At 46.7% G+C, this 15,388-nt stretch overlaps 1 protein-coding gene across 1 annotated transcript in view; it reads right to left on the bottom strand.

Moving 5' to 3' along the window:
- Positions 1 to 9,607: 9,607 nt before the first annotated feature.
- Positions 9,608 to 15,388, bottom strand: part of LOC137166321 (mastermind-like protein 2) — a 65,453-nt gene continuing 59,672 nt past the window's right edge. Inside the window, exons 2-3 of the transcript XR_010923654.1 lie at positions 12,629 to 12,773; positions 9,608 to 9,644 (exon numbers count right to left, since the gene is read on the bottom strand). The gene's annotated coding sequence lies outside the window, so the exon portion shown is untranslated. The remainder of the gene's footprint in view (positions 9,645 to 12,628; positions 12,774 to 15,388) is intronic.

Here is a 15,388-nt window from a genome sequence, read left to right as displayed (position 1 = left end):
GCCTAAACTTAAACTCTTTGTCACAGAAGTCAGCCTTTGGGTCTTTCAAAAGCCATGGCTGGCATCCCCTGACTGGTGGTGGGGTTTAGAAATGAAAAAGAGAGTCTCCACTTTCCTTTTCTTAAACTTCTACAGCAAGATGCCGGGAGACCCTAGAGATCCATCTCTCTCCCACCCTTCCATTCTTACCTCCACACCACTTCTTTATATCAAATGAGTCAATTGAGAGTGGGGGGTGTACCCCGAAGAGTCCTCTCACTCCGCCTCCTCCAGATCCTCAGGCCAGCTCAACTGTACACAAAGTGTGATAGAATTGGATATAAATTGGGAGGGTGGAATATTGGTTCACTGGTTCTACCCAAAAATGTTAAAGTTGCCTCTGATTGGTCAAGATGATGAGAGCGAGGCCTCACAGTCATATACCCTGCCCTTCCCACAAAACCCATTATATCTCTACTGGTCCCTCCACTAACTTTCCCTTTTGCTTTAGAAGGTACAGGATTCTGCCAGAAGCATGTTGTCATGTTCTGCATTAGGGTACTGGGTTCTGTGGTGTACCAGATGTCATGTGTTGTTGTTTAGCAGACAGTACCAACAAAGAGTGAAAATTGACTATTTTGGTTGGGTGTCTTGGTTGCAAAAGACGAGAAGCAAGTTTTTGTACAGGAGATAATTGAATCCCCAGGAAAACAAACCATTTGGAAAAAAGCTGTTGTTAAGTTTTACACGGGGTTGGCACACTGTTGGTTTGTTTTTTTTTTTTTTTTTGCTGTGATGGTGAAGTTTTTATTTTGCAGAGGCTTACCGCACAAACACAGAAGGACATTCCAGACATGGTCAGTTTCTCACACTGTCCCAAAAATGTCTGTGAACTGCCATGTGTCAATATCGCATACTCAGCTGCACATGTATTTACAATGTATTGGCAGGGCTCAGCGGAGACTACAATTACCAAATTACAGCCGTGGCCAAGCTTATTGTTCCAAATAATGCCCAGATGTACAAACTGGTTTTCCTCTACCATGAAAACAGCTGAGGAGAAGAAGTGCCTAGTATTAGGAGGAAACAAAAGTCCTCGCTAATCAGAAAATGCCACTAATAAAAATCCCACTTCAGCTATGTAGAGCATATGCACATTAGAATGTCTGCACTCCTGAAATATCAGAGCATAAAAATGATCACTCTCTATGTTTAATCAGTGCATTTGGTTGCTTTACTCTCTGCTCTCTCTTTTTGACCATGGGGGACAACTATGAGCATCTGCTTGAAGGATACTTTCCTGTCTCATGGACTTTGGCATCATGAACTCTAGCAATGATCTTATACTGAGGGGACTCTCACCTTCCTGACTAGAGATCTAATCAATCCAGGTGCTGAACGTGAGGTGATGCCTGCAGTCCTTAGGTTTTTGCCCACCTCCTTCCTTATTAGGCTGTCTTTTCATGTTAGTCCAGCCCCTCTGTACTCACTCTGTTCCAGAGAAGAAGCCCAATTCAGATTCAGATTAGATTCAGCCAGTGAGCTGCATTCTGTAAATGGAAAATAATGCAGACTCCATTGACAGCTGCTGGAAGCAGCTACATGCCTGGGGCCAGATTATGCCCTGGTCTATACTAATGCTGAAAGTCGATCTAAATTACACTAGTTAAGGCCTAGTCTACACTTACCCAGAAATTCGGTGGCAGTCGACGGGAGTTCGTCGACTTCGTAATTTCCCTTTAGCTGAAAGGGGTCACCATTACAAAAAGTTTGAGAACCACTGGCATAATGCCACCTGCGGGCTAAGCAGTTAGGGGCACTCCTTGCCATACTGTGAAAAAGGTGTTTGCCTTCACCCTCTCCAGCACAATCATCCGCCATGCCATGAGGATGAGCCCATTATCCTGCCCAGGTCTCTCCAGATATGCCATCCTGAACTACCTCTGCCTTCGACAGAGAGCCATGAAACAGGGAAGGCTGCTACACAATGCAGGTGTGTGTGTGTGTGAGAGATAACGAGAAGGAAAACTGCATACAGATTTGATACTGTCCCGTGTGCTTAGTTCTTAGCAAAGGACTGTCAAATATTCTCCAAAACATGCAGTTACTGGAGCCTTTTCATTTCATTTTCATTCACACGCAGAATTAGGAGAAATGCTACCTTGGCTCAAATTCAAGAATGTTCATGATAATAATATCACTTTCTGCCTACTGTTAGCGGCACAGCTTACAGTGTTACCAGGGATCAGGGCGGGCAAGGTTGCTATTACTAGCATTTCTAATTATAAGCTGGCTTGGTTTTAATTTTGCGTGTTATATGTACCACAAACCCTCACTAAAGATGCTTTGATAGTCTGCAAAATAGGTCATTCTTAAAAAAAAAAAACCCTGTGATTATATGCTTTTTCTCAGCAAAGATTTAACATTAAGGAGCACTAGTGTCGTCTCTTGGTACTAAGATTTCATTACTGTTGCAAAGCATTCTGTGGTACGTTTACCAGTACCCTGTGAGGTATCGTTAATAACATACAGCTCAAAGACATTTTGTGCTTTTTTTTTTTTAATAGTGTTTGTTCGCTGGTTTTGCTGATGTTGGTGACCTGCACGGGGTCACCCCGTCACTGCAAATCAGGTGATTTTTATATCCTTGTCATCAACATTGAAAATAGAATCAATAAAATCTTGTCGCAAAATTTCATTGACATTCAAAACACGTTATCGACGCTGTGACAGGGTGTATAAAACCCTCACTGGATGGGAGGGGGTTAAGGAGAAACTCTGGGCTAAGGAGGCCCTGCCGCTCTGCCCATGCCGAGCATGCTTAGGTTACAGGCAGGATTTAAAAGGCAGACACACGGCAGACCAGGGAGAAGGACCTGCCCTGGGAGCTCCAGGGAAGGATGTGAGCCAGAGAATGGGGGAAGTGCAGCATGCGAAGACTGGGATCAGGGCTGGAAGCCCAGAAGGCAGAGCTCTCCAGGGACAGACTGCGATCAGATTGGATGCAGAGGGAGGTAGAGGAAGTGACCCAGGGAAGCTGACTTGAGGCTGACATGAGGCACCACCAAGTGAGTGATAGCAAACCAGCCTCCCAGGGCCCTGGGTTGGAATCCAGTGGAGTGGGAGGGCCCAGTTTCCCATACCCCGCCTGTGAACTACACCCTTTGGGCGGAGCGGCTGCCCGTGAACTGCACCCATGAAGCGGGATTGTTGTCCAGGACTGTACCCATCAGGCAGAGCTGCTGCTTGAGAGCTGCGCCCACTAGGCAAGGCTGTTGCTGGAGAGGAACCATTGGGTGCGACTAGGGTGGAGACACTCACAGATGCAATTATTGCAAACCTTGAATTGCAAGTGATCCATGAACTTAATATGAGTTTCAGAGGAGCTGCAAATACGGTTCTAAGTCGATGGACAGTGTTTTCTGGCATCAAAGCACAAACTATACAGAACTCCCACTGACTTCAGTGGGGCCAGTATTTCCCCCACAATGTCCAAGATTGCCCATTATTCTGGGATCCATACCATAATGAGGCATAGTCAGCAAATACTGGCCTTCCAGGTTCGTATTTAATCTGGATCTATTTCCTAGGTTCTCTATTGTATGTCTTTAGCTGCTGAGCCCATCTGTTACACTTCAGGGTACATTTTCATTGTGGTGTGTGGGGGCTCAGCTCATTAACGCACTGTTAATAAAATATAGCAGCTCAAGCCCTGCACATCACAGGGATAACGTCCCCTTTACTGGAAGGAGGGTTGCCCCCAGCAGATTCAGCAGCAGAGTCATTTATCTGCTTTTGAATTTTAATGACTGTATAATGACCAAATCTCAATATTTACAGAAAACTGGACTCTCTATTGTGCAGTTAACAGCACAATCCCAAATGTGCGAAATGCCAATTTGCTGTAAATATAGAGCGGCTCACTAACGTTCAAGAGCAGTTAAACCCTAAACAGTAACTGACAACTAATTACTAAAGTCTTTATCAAAAAGCAGCTGTTCACTGGGCAAAATTCTGGCTGTCCCTGTGGAAATGCAGAGGGAGCAAAAAATAAGCACAGGGAACCTCTTCTTTGTCCCCATCAGAGACAGAAACAATTGCCATCCAGTGCTCCCTTGAACTCTAGGCCTGACTGGCATACCTAGTGACACTCCACAGCTCCAAACAGCATAGCTGGCTGGTTACAATGTGCATCCATCCTGGGAGCTTGTCCAGGATCCTCCACTCTCTGGTATGCCAACAAGAAGGCCTGGCAGACCAGGCAGCATGGAGGAGCCCCTGTGCCAGGTAGCAGAACAGCAAAAGGAGTTGCAGGAAACCCTCCAAGAGTGTCAGCGGACCCAGTGACAAGAGAGACAGCCCTTGTTATCCTGGCAGACAGAACAACAGCCAGGCCTTGAGCAATGGGGAGCCAGGTGCAGCAACAGCTCACAGAGAAGCTGGTAAGTCCCCTGGCATGGAAGTTTCCCCAGGCGATGGGCATGGTACTGCGCAAAATGGGCCCGACAGATGACACTGATATCTTTTTGTTAATATTCCAAAGGGAGGCATCAGGAGTGGACTGGGAGAAGAAGGTTTGGCCTTCCAATCAGCTTCCTCCCTCTCGGGAGAGGCACAAACTGCGGATATGGCGGTGAGTGATCTCCATGCAGCTGACTCTGATATAATTGAAGCAGCCTTTCTAGATCTAATGGGCGTATCTGCTGAATGGTACAGGCAGATGTTATGGTCAGCATGCTGGTCAGAGGGGACATGATGTAGGGCCTTTGCCCAAAAATGATCTGATTGAGCCACTAGGAGGCTGAGACTGGATAACTGAGGAGTTGGGGTTTAGTATTATTATTACTATTACTCCTCTGGAGCAACTACTACAGAGTCTCCCTGCGGTCACTAGGACTTGGTTGCAGAGACACCAGCCCGCTGCACTAGAAGCTGCCATAAAACTCACTGAGGAGTCTGTGGAGGTGAGCATCCCTAATAAACGAGCCTGCCCATTTAGAGGACACAATGCAAGGAGGAAAGGTGGGGAACCACTGATGAAAAAGACCCTGGTAAAGAAGAGGGTGGACAAGGAGACCCCATCCACACCCCATCAAATTGTGCAGCATGGGGGTTCAGGATCTTTGAAAAGGAAATGTCCCTACATGGGTTGTAATTTCACTGAGTGCTGGGGTGGACAGAAAGCCTTGGGAGGCAATCAAAATGGACACCCACCATCTCTGCGAGACAGGGGCACCGACAAGGGTGACAGACTCTGTCGCAGGGTGCTTGTTGGTCATAGAATCATAGAATATTAGAGTTGGAAGGGACCTCAGGAGGTCATCTAGTCCAACCCCATGCTCAAAGCAGGACTAACCTCAGCTATATCATCCCAGCCAGGGCTTTGTCAAGCCGCAGCTTAAAAACCTCTAAGGATGGAGATTCCACCACCTCCCTAGGTAACCCATTCCAGTGCTTCACCACCCTCCTAGTGAAAAACTTTTTCCTAATGTCCAACCTAGACCTCCCACCCTGCAACTTGAGACCGTTGCTCCTTGTTCTGTCATCTGCCACCATCGAGAACAGCCTAGCCCCATCCTCCCTGGAACCCCCTTTCAGGTAGTTAAAGGCCGCTATCAAATCCCCCTCATTCTTCTCTTTTGCAAACTAAACAAGCCCAGTTCCCTCAGCCTCTCCTCATAAGTCCTGTGCTCCAGCCCCCTAATCATTTTTGTTGTCCTCCGCTGGACTCTCTACAACTTGTCCACATCCTTTTTGTAGTGGGGAGCCCAAAACTGGACACAATATTCTAAATGCGGCCTCACCAATGCCAAATAGAGGGGAATAATCACTTCCCGTGACCTGCTGGCAATGCTCCTCCTAATGCAGCCCAATATGCTATTAGCCTTCTTGACAACCAGGACACACTGCTGACTCATATCCAGCTTTTTATCCACTGTTACCCCAGTCAGGAGAGTCTGGGTCAAGCCCTATTAGATGATGTTGGGAGACAGTTTAAAACTGACATGTATTCATGGGGAGGAGAAAATCTGTCCAGTGGCCAGAGTACCTCTGGACATATGGGGAACATTTAGATGGCAGCGGGCTGGAGTGATCAGGACCTTGCCCCGACTGGTATTAATCACAACAGAGCGGAGCCCTTTTGTTTTAGGGAAGGGAAGGAATTCACGGAGATCGAAATGGGAGATCTGGAAAAGGCACGGGCAGGGTGAGCAAGGTATCGAGGAATAGGTCAGGAAGCCAGAGGGGGGCTAGAAAAAGAAGAAATGGGATGTACTAGACAGGAGTCAAGCCAAAAACACAAAGGCCGGGGAGAACACCCCAAGGTAAAGGGGACTGAAAAGGGGGCAAAAATAGAACAGGATTTAGTGCAGAAAGATGGCTCAAGGGGATATAAAAAGGATGAGGACAGAAGGTGAGGTAAGAGAAAGGGAGACCTTACAAGCAGAGGAAGAGTCCAATGGGGTAGAGGGCTGCCTCTGGTGAGAGGACAGGAGGGCAGAGACAGAGATGTGACCCATCTGAATGCACCTTTTGCAGGTGGAAGATGGAGGCTTCCATAGCGATACTGGAGAGCCAGTTGAAAGAAACCTTATTCACAAGAGGGAACAGTAGCTCCCAGAAGAAAGTCTGAGCCAAGGGGAGGAGGGAAAGGCCCTGGCAGGGAAAAAAACAGGCGTGGGGGGAGAAGATGTGTGACAGAATGTGAGTAGTCTAAGGCTGGTTGACACTAAAAGGTCAGATTGACCCTGCTACATTGCTCAATGTACACCTCTGAGAGATGTAGTTAAGGCAACCTGTCCCCCACTATGTAGACTGTGCTAGGTCGACCTAGCCACCGCCTCTCAGGGGGGTGAATTATCTATTGCCATGGAAGAACCTCTCCGATCGGCATAGGTAGTGTCTACACGGCAGCGTTTCAAGTGTAGACAGGCCCTGACTCATCACTCTTTGCAAGTGTCCATGGGCCAAACTGAGGAGATAACTGACTAGCCAATTAACAATGAACACAGTGGCGTACCAAAGGGGCGGCAGCGGGGCCAGGCCCCCAGGTCCGGCCTGCAGTGGGGCACTGGGCCAGCCCCTCATGACGCGCAGGAGGCGAGGGATGCAGGAGGCTCTGAGGGGCCTTTCCCCTCGTGCATCGTGAAGGGCCGGCCCAGCCCCCATCCCCAGGCCGGGAGGTGTGGCTGCCCTGTCCAAGCCGGCGCCAGGCTGCAGGGCTGCAGCGGGAGAGGTGGGCGCCGTGCAACGGGTAAGCTCAGGGAGGGGGGCGGCGGAGTCAAGCTTGCATTTGTGGCCCCCAGGCCTCACACCCCGCAAGTACAGAGCCCTCCTCCCCAGAGCAGCTGGGGGGTGGCACTGGGACCCCTCCTGCCCTGTGTGTGTGTGTGGGGCAGCATGAGGCCTGGGGGGGGGGAGGGGATGCAAATATAGGCTTGGCCCCCAGGCGCCGGAGACCCTCGGTACGCCACTGAACAAACAAGGTGGATTCAGCTTGTCAGCGGAGGACAGTTAAAGTAGAGGAGTTAAAGGCCAGAAGGAAGGGCCAGAGAAGCCCAGGAGCACAGAGCCTCCCGCTCTCCCCCCACTTGCTCTGTGAGAAGGTAAAAGCCTGATGTGGTGGGGGGACAAGGACTTGTAGAGCACACTGTGAGTAAAGCAGCAATGTGTGAGGACTGTTTGCGGGAAGGAATTCAGGGTGAGGGAACCCCGCCCCGTGACACTCAGCCCCAAGTCCTTCGCAGCTGGCACGCACTCTGAGGAATGCACGCTGCTTCTTTCAAAATCAGCTGCCAGGAGTCCTCAGCACACCTCTGCCCCGCCCCATCACTACCTATGGAGCAAAGCAAGGATACGTTTTGTCCCATGGCCGCTGTCCCTTTGCTGGATGTGGCCTCCTCTATCAGTTCTTTAAACATACCATGCAATAAAAGGTCCGTGTCCCCTCTATAAAGGAGGCACCTGATTCTCATGGAGATCTGATACATTCCCTAGTATCAGAAATAATGCCTCACGCCTATGTAAATGCCTTTCATCAGAGGATCCCAAAGCACGTTAGAAGCATCGATTTATTAAACCCCCAAATGCCCTTATAATGCAGGATGTATTTACATACACTTTAGGATGGCTAAACTAAAGCAAATAAAGGTTCTCCAGTTTACACAGCGACTGGGTGGCAGAGACCTTACCCCTAGACGTTGATCCTACAAGGTGCTGAATGTCTCTTAGGAGATACTGAGCACCCTCAATTCACAGGTAAACTGCTGGCCCGCCACACTTTGCAAGTTCAGAACAGCAGACCTCCATCGTAGCCACTAGATTGTGCTGCTAATCTCTCCAATACAATCCAGGGCCAAAAAGAATCAGGTGGCTGTTGAAAGCTCATGCGTTAAGTGACCAGAGAGAACTGTAATGCCATTCTTGTTGTTTTTCGCAAATGTCACTGGGTAAGTTCTTCTGCTGCAGCGTGATGCTTAGCACCTCAGTGCCAGTGCCTTTGGACCAGAGGCCAGTTAATCTGGCTGCAGGAGGATCAGACCTTTGCAATGCCCCTCTGGAGGTGCAGATCTGGCATAGAAGCTTCCCCAACACTGTGCTCCCCTCCTGCCAGTGTAAGGGTACAGGACAGGAGATGGTTGGGTTGCCTAAATGCTGCACTGATCCCCTGTGGTTATTTCCATGCATCAGTCTGCTCTGTCTTGTGCTTGGGGACTGGGCCTGCACCCAGTAACTTCAGGACTGTGAGAGTGAACTTTATGTCACCCCCTACTGTGCTGTGAGCCAGACTCAAAGACCTGATCCATTATGCAGAAGAAGCAAACATCAGCTGGTCAGCATAATAACTGTTCCTTTGCAACTGTTAGATTCCACAGTCTAAGAATTTGGCTAGCAAAATCAACTTTTCAGAATAGTTTTATGGATAGCCCACGTTTTCCATCTCCTGACACATTCTGTAACTATTTACTTAACCAAATTGTGAAAAAGCAAAGCTTCAGTTCCCCAGAGACTTTCATAGGCTTGTTTATCGCTGTGTTGCAATGGTTCTGCTGTTGTGAAATCCTCAAGCTGAAAATTCAAAAGGAAATTTCTAGTGACAAGTTTTCCTTGAGGCTGTAAACAAACAGAATTCATCACGGAGAAAGGAATAGATGCAGAAAACACCGCAATTACCAGACACACACAAAAACTGCTTTTCAGCAGAATCGTGCTGAGAAAAACAAAATCCTTGTGCCAGTATGGTTTTAAGTCTTTCAGTGACATTAATGGCCGTTGGATTGCACCTTTAAACAGCATATTTCCATTTGCCAAGCTCAGAAAATGCTAAGGCCTTTCTACACCTGCTTAAACAAACTTCCAAAACATTGCTGTAGGAAGTTCTCAGGTGTTTGCTCACAGACAGATTATTTGATTAAATAAAAAAAATGAATCATGAGCTAAAACACCAGCTGACAATACTAATGATTTTTTACCTTTAGCACCAAGAATTTGTATATTCTGGCTTCATGTTAAAAAGAGAAATGATTAAACCATAAATATTATGTTTTTTTATGTAGCCTAGAGTTGAATGAATTACTGGCAGGAAGTACAGCTCATGAATTCAATCAAAAATCCTTTCATTTGTCACAGCCACTTCCTGTCCGTCTTTTAAACATCTGCTTCTCCTGTTCACAACAGAAAAAGTCTTTGTTAAAATAATAAGCCTTCACCAATACTTCCCTTGAATATAGCATGCAGTTTCTCAATGAAACACGCTTTTCCCCCCTTCAAGTTTATTTTATATATTTTTAATAGCTTCCTTGTACCCCTCTCTTGCTTTCCGCTTCTAAATTCTGGAAAATCTCTAACTGACAAAAGAAGACATTTTTGAAACTGCTAACACATTCACAAGCTTAAACGGCCCCTTGCCTTTCGGCCAATCAGGAACAAGTGTTTGGGCTGTTTTGCTGGAAGCCTTGCCAAGAATCACTTGCACGCCTTAAATGGCAGCCGCTTCCTGTTGGAGGAGGCCCACGCTAGCCAAACATAAATCCAGCATATAAGGCCACAGAGAGAAGCAGGAGGTGTTGCTCAAAGTTTAGCTCTCCAGGACTGTGAAACAGCAGCTGGGCCAAGCTAGCAGAAGTGTCGCCAGTCCTTTGTCATCAGCCTTTGAGTGGCTGAGCGCAGCTGAGCCCAAATCAGAAGGCCCAGATGTTCAGTCTGTGAGAAAAGCTGAATACATCCTTTATATATATATAATGAATATATATATATTCAATTTACAGTAGCAGATAAAGCAAAGAATGCATTTAAGCCTCTTTCTCTAGTCTCTCGATTTCCTGGTCTATGCTATTTATTTATTTATGCAAGTGATGGACCTCAGCTGTCCGATTCTTTAAACCTCCCCCGCCCCCACTGTCCTTAAATGTTCTGTGCTCCACTTTCTAGCAAAAGTGAAATCACAACTTTTTTTTTTAATCTACACATTTTGCACTTTCAGGTGGCTCCAAATTTCTTCCTAGGCATCTAAGAAAATTACTTCATTCCAGTGAAACTTAAAAATACATACTTTGTACTTTGAATTAAATCTTATCCTTTTAAGAACTGGTACTTAATAAAAATAAAAATGCCCAGCTCTTATGTAGCACTTTTCATCAGTAGATCTCAAAGTAGAAACTGGCTTTCCAGCATGTGGGGGTTTTTTTAAGTGAAACTGCTCTGTTAAAGAGTAGATCACTTTCATCAGAAGAACCTCACTTCAGGCCTCATTCAGCACAGCTTTATTCCTCTTTTTGGCTAGTGTTAACTCCAGTGAAACGAATGGAGTTGCACTAGGATAAAACTGGAGTAACTCAGTGGTGGGTCAGGCCCTTTGAGTTTTTGTGTTCTCCAGAAATTTGTTTGTCTTCACAACTTAAACTCTAGCTTAATCAAACTTGTTTATCTAGGAATTCAGCTGAAATTGCACGGAGACTTCTCCTACCTTGTATGTATGTAGTTATATGAATAAACAATTTTACAGCAACATACAGTAGTTGCTCCATAGTGCATTACAGGAGGCTTTTGCATTGTATCTGTTGCTGCTGGTATACACACACTTTGATTTTGGGCCCAACTTTGCTTCCAATGATGTCAATGGAAATTGATCATTGGTGTTCAGCGGGAGCAGGACAGAACAATAAAGCCCTGATTCTGTAAAGCCCTAGCATGTGTTTAACTTTATACACAGGAATAGACTCACAGTAAACTCAGGTAGGCTAAGGGCCCTAAAGGGTAATAATCTCCTTTGCCTCTCCAATTGCCTTAGACAGTCTTTGTAAGATCTGTGAAACCCACAAGTAGCAAATATTCCTATTCCAGGGAGTCTCTGACTGTCCGCTGCACAGAATGGACTTAAGAGATGGCCAGTACAGAAAGAAGTCTCTCTTTAAGGGAACTCTGCCAGCACAGCTACCATTGGCAGCAGATACCACCCTAGCCCACAGCGGAAGGGGAGGATGGGGGTATCTTGGAGGCACCCACTGGTAGTCAGGAAGGGGTGTGGTGTAGCAGAGCTCTGCTATGCCCACCCCCGCTTTGGCATGAGGAACCTGAAGGACCTGATGACAGTGCCATTAGTTTGAGCTTCTCCTTTGCAACTCTAACCTGCATCGACCAGGAAACTGGGGGTCAGGGAGTCACAACCTGACGCAGACAAGAACCTGGCCCTTACTCCTTTTTCAATATAATTTGCAATGCATTTTCAAGAGCTCTTTTGAGAGTCAGCTCTGAGTGGTTCCTAAGCGCAGGGCAGAAGAATTCCAGATCTAGGGCTTTGGTTCAGCACAGCATAAGAAGAGGGGCCAGATGCAAAGTTCTGATCCAGATTCAAATTTTTCTTGCGTTCTGGTTGTTCCGATTTGGGGGTGGGGGGTTTGGTTCAAGCCTGTGTTCAAGGAGGAAAAGGCTGAAGGGAAGAAAAATATCTCCTTAATCCCATTATCACCCATAAGGCAAAAAGCCCAGTAATTTGGTGTGGCTGTTTTGCCAAATTAAGATTTTGGGATAGCGCTTGGGTTTTCAAGCCCTGCCAATCAGCTCTATCAATGAGACTCTGAGGGTCCCCTTCTTCCATTCCTACAATCAGGTCCCCCACCTCCAGGTTCTCACTATCTAGAGACATCACTGCCCACTTCCTGTCCGCCTGTTATCCCCACCCCCTGAACAACAGTTGTCTTCCCTTCAGTCTAAGACCTACTTCCCTCAAACAGAGGAAGAAGCAGGAGATGAAGTGCGTCTTTCTAAGAAGGAAGGGTGGGGATTAAGCACTTCAGGGTTTTCTGTGCCTCATGGAAACCAAAGGGCCTTATTTTCCTCTGCCTCGCCCTGGTGTACATCCAGTGAAGTTGGAGCACCTTAATAAAAACGAAAGGAGAGGAGAACCAGGCCCCAAGTCAGAGGAGACTGTGGTTAGGAAATCAGGGGTGGTACTCTGGGGTGAGTGCCGTAAGAAGCCTTTGAAGTGCTGGGGCCCTGTGCAGCTGCATAGGCCTAAAGCAAACACTGCACAGGACTTCCACTTTGCTAACGACCATGAAAACAGTTCCGGGAATGTCCTGCTTGTCCTGACAGCAACACGGTTTCCTGAAATATTTACAAATTGAAAAATGAGGAACTTGTCAGAGACCTGTCCCTCGGCCCAGCGGTTCTTTCTCACAGCCTCCGTTTGTCCAAACTGTTAATTCACCACAGAACAAGGCCATGATTCACACGCAGTTGCTTCTCTTTTCATGTTGAACGTGATCAAAAGGATAATTACACAGAGTGGAATTCTGCAAGGACAAAAAATTGCGTGTGATCCTCCTAACATAAAGAACTCGCTGTGTGTCTGCGAACCCTCCCATTGGTTCTGCAGACAGGCAGACTCTGCTTACAGTCAGGGAGCAGCCTGCCTTCACTGAGATCTTCCACTGCAGTCCACCCAAGCAAATTCAGCAGTCTTTTCGATTACGCTTGGGTTCAGACTGCAAAGCGGGGGTGGGAGTGGGGAGTCCTCCTTTTTCTGTTTGTTAGTTACGTGGGGGGACTTCACTCAAAGATAGCCATTGCCTGTTCAGCGCACTGAAACAAAACTGTTTCTTTATAGGAGAGGCAGTAACGACTACCCGATGCCCTGTAAACAGGAAAATGGGCTCTCGGAGTTTGTTATGAAAAGGATTGCTGGGGGGAGGTTGGTCCTGCAACAGAGAGCATTTCCTTAATCTTCTCTCCTGGTCTGCCCCATCTCCTCAGACACACAGTAGAGGAGTCTTTTTTTCCCCTATAGAGCTTCACTCTGGGTCAAATCCAGCCCCCAACCTCTTCAGCTGTGGAGCCCCTCCCCACCCCAGGCAGCAGAACTACTGTGGTGTCACCATACAAGGGATGCATGGCACCAGGGCACTGCAGAGCCCAACTTTGTGGGGACAACATGCCAGGACAAGTGGAGCTGGGGGCTGGACTAGATGACGACTCAAGGTCCCTTCCAACCCAACATCTTCATGAGTCTACATCAGACGAGTCTGTGCACATCCTCCCACCAACCCCACTGTGTGGTTCTTCAGAGTGCAAAGGTCTACTTCAGTTCAGGGCTTCAAGTAACCGCAGTGGAGCAACACAGGGTAAGGATGACTCATGTTTCCCCCAATCCTCAGCCAGGTTCCTTGGGCTGAGGTCTTGACCTTCTAACCAGAGATTCATTATAAATGGAGTAGCTGTTTGCACATGGCCGTGCACTGAGACAATATAGGATTTATCTATAAATGGAGTTTCACTAGATCTGCATTCCCATTGTACATTAATTCTATCTCCTCATTTTCAGCTGCTCATTCCTTAAACTTGACACTGAATAAGATCTGTAGTGCTAAGATGACTATTGACTGAATCTACTCGGTGGTCTATACCATATCACCTCTTGTTAATTTTTCATATTCCACTCTACATATAGCCTTATATTATCTGGGCTGTTTTTGTTAATAGGAGACAGATGGGAACTGGATGTCTAGTTGCTATTCTGAGGCTTAGGAGCTTTGTAGCCTTTTATAAAATGTGAAATATTAAAGTTAATTTAAAATGAAATTAGTTTCTGGCATTTAACAATCAGTGAAACTAAATATAAATGTGTGCTCAGTAAGGAGGCTGGAGGGGGATAATTTAGAGGTCTGATCTGGAATGGCCAGGTTCCCAAGAACCACAAACTAAAGTAATTATATTTGGTGCAAACAGCCAGATTCTCATTGATACTAGCATTGCACTGTAAAGGAGACTTAGCGTCAATGAGAATTTGCCCCTTAATATTTCCAAACTCTTCTACAAATATTAATTAATTAATCTCCATACCAGCTCTTTGAAGTAGGTAGGCAAATATTATTATCCCCATTTTACAAATGCGAAAACTGAGATACAAAGAGATTTGCATGAACTGCCCAAAGCAAGTCAGTAGTAAGGCTGGCAATAAAGTACCAGGAATACCATGCTCCCACACTCATGCTCAATCCACTAGACCATATTGCCTCTCTCAACGGTATGACATACAGCACAGGAATAGTGGGGAAGGAGAAATCCTAGCAGATTGGACTGAGCCCTTCAACCTTCTGCTTTAGACAAACTGAGTAAGTACCACATAGCTTGCTGTGTGTGGGTCTATTAGACGAGACCTTAAAATCAAGGGCAAGTGAGTTTTCTGGGAGTAGGGCAAACAGCATTTTTAAAGTTGGACTTTAAAAGGTGCCTGTAACTGGGTTGCTGGTCCTCAGGGCTGGAAGGCCTGGGGTCAGCCAACTCTGATTACTAAGGAGCTGCACCTGGGAAATGGATCAGGTGATTATTATCCTATAAAGAAGAGCAGAAGAGTGGCATAATGGGGGAAAGCTGTGGTAGGGCCAAGGAAATTTTCATGGCGGGAGACCCTAATACTGGGGGAGTTTGGAAGTCAGAGTCTGAAAGCTGAGCTGAAGCCAGGTAAAGCCTGGGAGTGATGGTGAATTGGGACCCAGCTCTGATAAGAAGGGGAGAGAACCATGAAGGGGAGGTTGGGCCTGGAGGGCCAGTGTTTAAAGACTAAATAAATCTGACCCCCAGAAGGGAAAAAATTAATTCCCTTTGGACTGAATTATTAAGGGGCCCTGAAGAAGGGAAAATAGAGGCAGGGTGCTGCAGAGGGACCTCTTGCCGTGGGATGCTTGGATGTGGATGACCTTGTTACAGTGCTGCAGTACATCTTGTTAAAAGAGGGCAGTGCCTCAGTTTACCAGAATCTCACTGTAGAGCTGGTCGGGAAGTTGGAGGGAAGGGGAGAACTCCTTTCTGGTTTTTTGTTTGTTTTTTCAATGTTTTTGTTGAAATTTTCCAACTAGCTTATTCCACTGTGGTGCTGTATGTTTATGACAAATGTGTGTATGGGCATATA

The sequence above is a fragment of the Emydura macquarii genome, unplaced genomic scaffold, assembly GCF_026122565.2.
Source record: "Emydura macquarii macquarii isolate MOO-44397 ecotype Brisbane River unplaced genomic scaffold, CSIRO-AGI_Emac_v2 contig_318, whole genome shotgun sequence".
Lineage (NCBI taxonomy): Eukaryota > Metazoa > Chordata > Testudines > Chelidae > Emydura > Emydura macquarii.
Note: the sequence above shows the minus strand (reverse complement) of the source record. Positions and strands in the feature narration are given on the sequence as shown.